The sequence below is a fragment of the Mus caroli genome, unplaced genomic scaffold (genome assembly GCF_978045245.1).
Source record: "Mus caroli unplaced genomic scaffold, Mus_caroli_1 scaffold_6, whole genome shotgun sequence".
In the NCBI taxonomy this organism is placed as follows: domain Eukaryota; kingdom Metazoa; phylum Chordata; class Mammalia; order Rodentia; family Muridae; genus Mus; species Mus caroli.
In genome coordinates, this window is record NW_028227261.1 from 18,059,850 (window position 1) to 18,070,295 (window position 10,446).

Consider the following 10,446-nt stretch of genomic DNA (forward strand, 5'->3'; position numbering starts at 1 on the left):
TAACACCATGACTCTGTGAGGGGACACTGTGACTCTGTGAATGGACACTATGATTCTGTGAGGGGTATCTTAGTCATCGTTCTACTGCATAAAGAGACACCATGACCAGGTAACTCTTATAAAGGAAAACATTTCATTGGGGACTGGCTTACAGTTTCAGAGGCTTAGTCCATTATCATCATGGTGGGAAATATGGTGGCATGGAGGCAGGCATGGCACTGGAGCAGTAGCTGTGAGCTACATCCTGATACAAAGGCAAAGAGAGGGAAACACTGGTCTTAGCCTGAGCTTTGGAACCCTCAAAACCCACCCATGCACTTCTTCCAACAAGGCCATGCCTCTTAATTCTTCTAATCCTTTCAAATAATGCTACTCCCTAGTGACTAAGCATTCAAATGTATGAACCTATGAGGGTTATTCCTATTCAAAAGAGCACATTCCACTTTCTGGCCCTGATAGCTCAGAGCCATATCACAATGCAGAATGTATTCAGTCCAACTTCAAAAGCCCCCATAGTCTTTCACAGGCTCAATGCTATTTAAAAGTCCAATTTTTTCTGAGACTCATGGAAATCTAACGGTAACCCTGTATAAAATCAAAATTAAAAAGCAGATCACAGACTTCCAGCATACGATGACACAGAATACCCATTACAATTCTGAAAGGGGGGAAATGGAGCATAGTGGGGAAATACTGGGCCAAAGCAAGACCAAAACCCAGCAGGACAAACTTCACATTCACATAATGATATGTGATGCCAAACCACTATTCAGATCTCCAACTCCTGTCGGCTTCGTTGATGGCAACATACTTTTTTCTCTTGGGCTGGTTCCACACCCGATCTAAGGCTTTTCTAGGCAGATATCTCATGGCTCTGGCATCTCTAACATCTTGGGGTCTTCGAGGCAACCCAGGCTTCATCTTCAGAGCTTCACACAATGGCATCCTCTGGGCTTCCGAGCAGGGCCACCCCTGACATATGTCTAACTTTAGCAGCTTAGCTGTAGAGGGAGATTCCATAACCCCTTTCTTATATCCTTGACTCTAAAACCAGAACCAGGTGACCAATGCTGCCAAGTTCTGCTGCTTGCTGAGGCTGGAACTTGGCCTCTTCATTCAACTACATTTGCACAGATTTTCTGTTGTCCATGGCTCTTCACAGTATAAGCATTTTCCTTAATTTCATTTCACAGTTGGAAGCTTAGCTGGGTGGGTCCTGCCCTGAGGTCACCACTCCCTTTACTCCATTGAGCTTCAACTTTTCATCAAACTTTTATCTCCTTAACGACTCAACTTAGCTCCATTGTTCTTCCTGGTATGCCTTTCCCCTCAGGCTGTTCATTTTGTATTTCTCTCTTCAGCTTCCTCCTTTTTTATTATATATCTGCTTAAGAGTGACCACTGATAACCATATGACAGAGTCAATACGAGGCTCCTCTGCCAATGCTATCAAGCCAAAACTCTTTAATTTATCCTCAGACAGATCTTTATTTAGGACAAGGACAAAAAGCAGCCACATTCTTTGCCAATATATCATAAGAGAGGTTTCTAAGCTACTTACTAATTAGTATTCTTCCCCTCTGAAACTTCTTGTGCTGGACCTCTGGGTTCAAATCACCCTCAGATCTGTCTTTCCTGCTTGTCTAGCAAACAGCATGGTTAGGCAAAGTCACAGCAATACTCCAGTCCCTGGTACCTTTGTCTGTCTTAGTCACTGTTCTATTGCTATAAAGAGGCACCATGACCAAGGCAACTCTTATAAAGGAAAGCATTTAATCAGGGGTTTGCTTCGTCTCAGAGGCTTAGTTAATTGCTGGCATGGGAGGAAGCATGGCAGCATACAAGATGCTGGAGGAATTGCTGAAAGCTACATCCTGATCCAAAGGTAGAACCAGAGAGACTGAGCTTGGCATGGGCTTTTGAAACCCCAAAGCCCACCTCCAGTGACATACTTCCTCCCACAAGGCCACACCACCTAATCCTTCTAATCCTTTCAAATAGTTCCACTCCCTGGTGATTAAGTATTCAAATATATGAGGCTATGGGGGCATTCCTATTCAAACCACCACATTCTACTCCCTGCCCCCAATAGGCTTATAAGCCATGACATAATGCAAAATCATTTAGTTCACCACATGGGGACACTATGCCTCTGTGAGGGGGACCCTAAGACTTTGTGAAATGGAACTGTGAGTCTGTGAAAATAAAAACATTGTGACTATGTTTCTTGACATTGTGACTGGAGGAGGGCATTGTGATTCTGAGAGGGAACACTTTGACTCTCTGATGAGGATATTGTGACTCTCTGTGGGAACACTGTGGCTCTGAGAGGAAACACTGTGGCTCTATAAGAGACATTGTTATTCTGTGACAGGATACTATAACTCTGTATGGGGCCACTGTGACTCTCCAGGGGGACAGTGTGAATCTGTAACAGGAACCCTGTAACTCTGTGTTGGGGACACTGTAACAGGATACTATGACTCTGTATGGGGCCACTGTTGCTCTGAGGAGACTCTGGGACTCTGTGAGATGGATACTATGACTGCAGGGACTATGTAACTCTGAAGGGATACTGTGGCTCTGTAAGGGGAATACCATACATAATAAGAGGCTATGACTCTGTGAGGGGATAGTGTGACTAACTCTGAGATGGGAACACTGACTGTAAGGAGACAATGGGGCTCTGGGAGGGGGGCACTGTGACTCTCTGTGGGAACAATATGACTCTGAGGGGAGACACTGTGACTCTGTGAAGGGACACTGTGGCTCTGTAAGAGGATGCAGTGACTCTAAGGGTGACGTTGTGACTCTGATTTTACCCTCTTTGAGGTGGACTATACTGTCTGATTATATGTCAATCTGACACAAACCAGAGTCACCAGAGAGGAGAGAACATCAACTGAGAAAATGTCTCCATAAGATCAGGCTGTAGGCAAGCCTCTAGGACATTTTCTTAATGTGACTGATGTGTGAGGGCCCAGCCTTCTGTGGGTGTTTTCCATCCCTGGGCTGATGGTCCTGGGTTCTATAAGAAAGCAGGCTAAGCAGATCATGGGGAGCAAGCCAGTAAGCAGCATCCCTCCATGGTCTCTGCATCAGCTCCTGTTTCCAGGTTCCACCTCTGTTTGAGTTCCTGGCCTAACTTCCTTTTATGATAAACAGTGATGTGGAAGTGTAAGCCAGAACAACCCTTTCCTCTCCAACTTGCTTTGGCCATGGTGTTTCACCACAGCAATAGAAACTTCAACTAAGACAAGGACACACTGACTCTGTGATGGGACACTGTGACTCTGAGGGCAGCACTGTGACTCTATCCTGAGGCTTCTGTGACAGTGACTTCAGAGGTAACTCCTGGCAGATAAGAACCATGCCCCAGGCCCACTGTGTCTCAGACACAGACAATTTGTCCCCTGCAGTGTAGCAGAATTGTTTTCTGGTTTCCCAGATGATGAAACTATGGCCCCGTAGCCAGAGCCCTGCAAGTCACAAACACTCCAGCAGCCAAGGTCCTCTGCTTCTAATCTGTAGCAACTCCTTTCATGGTTCCATCAAGGCAGGATCTAGGGTTTCTTAAAGTCCTCAGTTGCTACTGGAGACTGTGTCCTCTCTGAGAGCTCCTGTCACCTCTGTGTTCAAGTCCACAGTTACGTCTCAGTGACTCCCGCACCCTTCCTGGGCAGCCATGACTGCATCTGCCTAGGCTCTTCAAAGCTATTCACAGTCCTCGCACTTCTGCATGCAGGGCCTGGTTCATATTAGCACCCGGCTCCTGTGGTGGTCGGATGGGGCTTGGAATGCATCCAGAAAGTGTCAGTGTCCATAGTATGCGTTAACAACTTATCTAACGTGGAACATCAGATTGTTTGATCTGCCAATTAGGTGCCTGGAGCTGCTAACTGGAAGCAGATGGCCCATACATCATTACTGGAAGGATGATGGCCAGACATTTCCACAGTCGCAGAAGCGGACCTGCCTTTGCTTCGTCATCCTGGACATTCCAACTGGGTGTCCCCATCCTAGGATTGAAGACTTGAGACAAGAGAGGCTCTGGCCCTGTTGCTTATACCCCAAGAACTGGGCAGCACAAGAGATGGGTTGATCCTGGATGGCTGTTGGCCTGTGGCTTCCCAAGTTCCCTGTGGGATGCTGGCATCTGCTAGACCTCTCTATGTGTCGTCGGTACACTGGGCTGGAAGGCCAGCAGAAATTCTTGAGCATCTGCCAGCATCCTAGACTGGGAGTCAAGCAAGCCTCAAGGCTTGGGATAGCCCAAACCACACAAAAACCATCCTAAATAGCCGGAAGCCAGGACTCCTTCCCTAGCTCACCCCCTGCAGCCTGTTGCTCCACAGAACTGATGCGGTCCCAGCCCTGTGAGCATCACTGGCTCCATCAGGCCTAGAAGCCCACTCCTCAAGGGTCTCCCAGCCTCCTTCAGCCCTTGATCTCCACCCCCACACCTCTGCTCCTTTCTCCCAAAGCCCCCCGGTCCCCATCTCAGGACAAAGTGTGAACCACCCTTGTCAGGGACTCCCTGAGGCAGATGTTCTGCTGAAGACCTCAGCTGTCTTATGGCACGCACAATGGTGTCACCCCACTGGCCACATGACTGCCCATCTCTGCATCTCCTCTCCATATTTCTTCCTCCTTGTTTTTTCTCTCTTGCTTTCCCCCTTCCTAACCTGTCTCATGTTTCTGTCTGTCTCCTCCCCTTGCCTCTCCTCCCTCACCTCTGGCTCTCTCAGGCTCAGCTCCCTAACTCTCGGCTCTCTGGGCTGCTGGGTCTTCCTACCACAGGGCCTTTGCTCAGGCTGGCTCTCTTCCTAGAACACACCCTCCTTTGGCCACCCACCTGTTCATTCTTCTTTAAAAACACCTGTCTATCATGTGTGTGTGTGTGTGTGTGTGTGTGTGTGTGTGTGTCTATGTGTGTGTCTGTGTATGTATGTGTGTAGAGGTGGGGCTCTTCTGCCACCATCAGGCTCACCACTTATTCTTCTGCCCTCAACCTGATGCAAGCTGTCAACATATCAGGAGCCTTGCTTGGCCTGCCGAAGGGTCCCCTCTGATGCTTCCATGATTCCCTGAATGCCCCCACTCTAGTGGCTGGTGCCAGGATGAATGGCTGTGTGGGCTGTGTGCTACATGCTGGGAGCAGGGACTGTCTTCTGAGGTGACAGTGGTCCTTGATGCTGTGCAGGGCCTGAATCTTTGGTAGTCCTTGTTTGGCACTTGTTCAATGAATGAATGAATGCCTACAATCCCCTACCTATCTATAGGTGAACTCTATCATCTATCTATATATCTATCTATCTACCTACTTAATTTATGTGGGCACATTGACGCTATCTTCAGACACACCAGAATGCATCAGATCCATTCCAGATGGTTATGAGCCACCATGTGGTTGCTGGGAATTGAACTCAGGACCTCTGGAAGAGCAGTCAGTGCTCTTAAACACTGAGCCACCTGTCCAGCCCTAGTGAACTCTTCTTTCTGGCCATTTCTTCCAGACTTCCAGAGCAGCTACTGGGTTGTCTGGTCTTGCCTCCACAGCCCAGTCCCACCTGTTGTCACCTGACAACACTCGAAAGGATTTGTTCTAGCCAGGGTGTTCTCCTAGGTGCCCGACAATCAGGAGACAGTCAGAGCCCCCGTGCACTTCTGCTTTTTGTATCCCGGGGCAGGTGAACACAGCAAGGTAGTGAAATATTCATTCATCCTGTGATGGATGAAGGAGGGAGAGAATAAACAAGAGACCAAGCCACAGGGCTATCAAGGAGGAGCATTCTGAGAGAAGAAAGCAGTCAGGGCCAAGGCCTCAAGACAGTGGCAGCCTGGGAGCTGGAGAGGAGTCAGTGTGGTCATAGAGAGCCGTGGGAGGTGCATCCACCATGAGGACACAGAGAGAATAGGAGTTTGTAAGCCTGACCCACCCAGAAAACTGCCTCAGCTCTTCCGGTGGCCTTTCTACTTTATGACTCTGTCCCAGCACAAATCCTGAGAGTCCCTCTGATCAGACCAACCCAGGTCATGTGCCTGAACCAACCACTGGATGAGAAAATATCACCTTCCTCCCACAACACCCCAGAATATGGTGCCACCCCTGGAGCTCAGGCTCTGAGATCAGGGGCTGATGGGTGTTTGAGGATGTAAGGGGGTTCTGGGAGGTCAGTGGAGGTCATGGAAGGTGCTGGAGCAGGCACACCTTTAAAGAAGACTCCATCTGCTACCACAGAAGACTGGCCACCAGGAGCAAGTTTACGCATGGTCCCAAAGGACACAGCTAGTGTCCCTAAATAGAAATCCCAGAGAATAGGACTCTCACTCGACCTACCAAGAAGGGTCTACCCTGGGGTGATTAGCCAGTAACAGGCTTACCTTGCAAGCATGAGGACCTGAGTGTGTGTTAAAACCCAGACTCACATGTTATCCCAACACTGGGAAAGTAGAGACAGGAGGATCCCTAGAGTTTGTGGTCCAGCCTGGTCTACTGGGTGAATTCCAGCCAGTGAGAAGCCATGGCTCAAGATGGAAAACACGGGAGGTGGTCCTCTGGCTTCCATATGCTTGTGGGCAAACGCATATATGTATTACCTGCATACAGTACACATACACACACACCAAACACCACAATGCTACATCACACATACACACACTCCATACTCCACACTCCACACCATATACACCACATATACCGCACATAACTCCGCAGCACATATACCACACACATGCACACACACACCTACATACAACACTCATACATACAAGCTACCACATACATCACACACACACACACACCACATATGCACACAACATACACTGACAACACATAGACACATCTAGAGACACAACACAACACACAATATAGTTGTCTAACAGTGGAGGATGCTCTTAATAACCTCTGGAGGGGAAGAAAGACTTAAGAAGACTTCCTCCATTGAAACAGCTCTGCAGGTGTGCAGTGAGTATCCTCTGAGCTCAGTGAGATTCTGGGATTTTCCCCACTAATTGCGGTCCTCCAACAGAACCCAGAAATGAGGCCATTAGCTCTTTAAAAAAATTAAGCCAAGGCATAGATAAATGTAAAGAGAAAGAATTAAGAGATTAAAACTCCCTGTGCTCCTAAAATCTGGTCCCTCAGGCAAGAGGGACAGATAGGACAAAGCCATGGCCAGGGCCAGGCCCTACAAAAGCTAAGGGGCTCTGTATGTTGGCTCTGGGCTCCCCTGGGAAGTCTGGAGGGAATAGAGAAGGGATATCGACAAAGATCTTACTTCTAGAAAACCCCTACATCCTTAGTGTCTGCTGAAAGCTTCTGTTGGTTGGTCTGATTGCATTCTGGCACTTGTGGGGGCGGGGGGCAGAGGCAGGTAAATCTCCATGAGCCTGGTCTACAATGTAAGTTCCAGGAGAGCCAGGGCTACACAGAGAAACCCTGTCTCACAAAACCAGAGAGAGGGAGGGGGAGGGGGATGGGAGGGGGAGGGGGAGGGAGAGGGAGAAAGAAGGAGGAGGAGGAAGAGGAAGAAGAAGAAGAGAAAAGAGAAAGGAAGGAAGGAAGGAAGGAAGGAAGGAAGGAAGGAAGGAAGGAAGAGAAAAAGAACCTCCTAGAAAAGTTAATAAAACCCAGCTCTGGGTGTTTCCTGAGATGACTGGCATGTGGACAGCCATATTGAACGGGGAAGACCCTCCCAGTGGGCCTGACAAGGATGAAGCATGGAAGAGCGAAGCTAGCACGCATTTAGCCATCCTTGAGCGAGCGCTTCTGTTACAACGGACATTATCCGATTCTCGCCTTGAACTTGGATGTGGGCCCTCACTCACCAGGGGTGCCCTGGTCTTTGGCCTCAGACTGGGACTGCAGCATTGGCCCTTCTCGGTCTGAGCAACTGCAGGGGTCCACAGCTCTTCTGTCTGCAGATCTCTATAGTGGGGCTATTCAGTTTCAGGCCAGGTAGACTCATGTAAGAAATGCCCTCTCACCATTCTATAAACATCCCCGATAGGTCTGTTTGGTTCATCTGAAAAATGCTGCCTAATTCAGTCTCTTCTCCTAACCATCTCTAGCCCCTACATGAGACCCACGCTGAGGACAGTGGGAAGACACAGCTGGACATGGAGCGAGGGGTACAAGGAAGGCTTCTCAGGTGACAGAGCAGAGGTGCAAAGTAGACACGGTACCCAGAGCACTGGCAGAGCCGCTCAGAAAGGACGAGGCCTGGAGACCCAGAGCTGAGCCCCTGCCCCGGGTTTCCTTCCTCCCATTCTGCTTTCCTATCTTTCTTCCTGCCGCCCTCACCGGGCCCCACCTCCCAACTCCTGGGAAACTGTGATCACCCCCAGAGTAGATTTGAAAAGCCTCCCCCATGTCCTCCACTGGAAGAACCTTCAGGAAGTTTGTACCTCTGTCCTGCCCCAAACCACAACCCCAATGCCTGCCCTCCTGTCTGAGATCTGGGTGCTTCTGAGCTGGCCGCTCAGGCTCTCTGAAGAACAGCTTGGAACCTCACACTAGAGCACTGCCCCCTTGGTGAGCACCAAGGGATCAGGTCTGAGCCCCCGACACAGCAAGATCAGAGGACGCTGCCCAGAGCCCACCATGAGATACGGGTGTACTAGGCAGAGCTCTGCCCAGAAGCATGACGCCCCCGAGATAGCAGTGCCAAGGTGGCTATAACATGCGGGCTCTGGATCACCAAGCCTGTGGGCCTTGTTTGCTGGGCAGGGTAAGGCTGGGAAATAGTTTCAGAAAGGTGGGTTTTCCACAGGGGTTGGCACTGTGGTCTCTAGTACAGGAAGTTCTTGAAACACAGACACTAAAAAAAAAAAATATGGTCTGGGGGATCGCTCAGTCACTGAAATGCTTGTCACACGAGTATGAGAGGCCAAGTTGGCTCAGTGGTTAAGAGCACTGGCTGTTCTTCCAGAGGTCCTGAGTTCAATCCCCAGCAACCACATGGTGGCTCACAACCATCTATAATGGGATCCGATGCCCTCTTCAAGCAGGCAGATGCATATGCAGCAAAGCACACATATATTAAATAAATAAAAGATTAAAAAAAAATTTAAAGGAAAAAAATAGTTACTTATTGTTGTGCTAAAGATAATCCCATTTATTTTAGGGCTCAAGATACAGTGGGGTGGAGGGCTGGAGAGATGGCTCAGCAGTTAAGAGCACTGACTGCTCTTCCAAAGGACCTGGGTTCAATTCCCAGCACCCACTTGGAACTGTAATTCTGGCCCAGGGGATCTGACACCCTCATACAGACCAACATGCAGGTAGAACAGCAATGTAAATAAAAATAAGTAAAAATCGTTTTAAAAAAAATATTCTGATTGGCAGCAGAGTTCATGGCCGCCATGGTGAAGATTATAGCAGCAGGCAGGCAGACCTGAAGCTGGAGCAGAAGCTGAGACCACAAGCAAAACAGAATGCGAAGTGTTAGGGTGGCCTGGGCTTCTGAAACCTCAAAGCCTGCCCCCCAGTGACACACCTCCTCCAAGGCCACACCCTCTAAACCTTCCCAACGAGTTCCACCAACTGGCGGCCAGGTATTCAAGTATATATGTGCATGGGGGGGGGGGTGCTGTTCCCATTCATACCTCCACACCAGGCATGGTGGCCTGTGCTTGTAGATGGGACAGGCAGATGCTTGGGGCTCACTGGGCTCCAGCCTAGCCTGTCAGCCAGTGTCAGGCCCATAAGAGACTTCATCTCTCTATCACCCTATGGTTTCTGATAAATAGTGCCTAATGTTTTCCTCTGGCCTCCACACGCATGTACACACATGTATAGGTTCAGCTGCACATACATGTGCACACACACACAGAGCACAACTTTACATTGCCCTGATGGTTTCAGAAGCATGTGAATTTATAGTGACTGGCATTTATTGCGCACCCACTGTGTACATTTTCACCTTATTGTGTTCTATCTGTGTTATTCTCTCTCTCTCTCTCTCTCTCTCTCTCTCTCTCTCTCTCTCTGGAATCAGACCATATCTCCCCACAGCTCACTCAGCAAACCTGCTATGACCTGAAAGACTCCCTCCTCCCTGCCATCGGGAGCCCAGGCCCCTGATGCCCAGGCCTAAAACAACCTTGCATTATAACTTCACTTTTGTCTAGTGCCTTTCTGCCCTGGGACTCCTGGCGAGTAGCCGAGATAACACAGCGGAGCGTGTATTTCCCTGGATAGTGTATACACACACCCTGGGGTAAGGAACCCCCTTTGTTCCATAGAAGTGAAGATTCAGTCTCTTACAGCCCCCTGTCATTGCTATCTACGGTGCTTTTCTCTCTTAAGGAAGCTCTTCTTAAGCCTCAAGGGCTCCCTCTCCCCATCCAGGGCTCCATCATGGCTGTCTATTGCAACCATGCTGTGACTCTCCCCATATCTCCTCCGGAAGGGTGGCTCATCCCAGCTTCCATTTCTTCAGC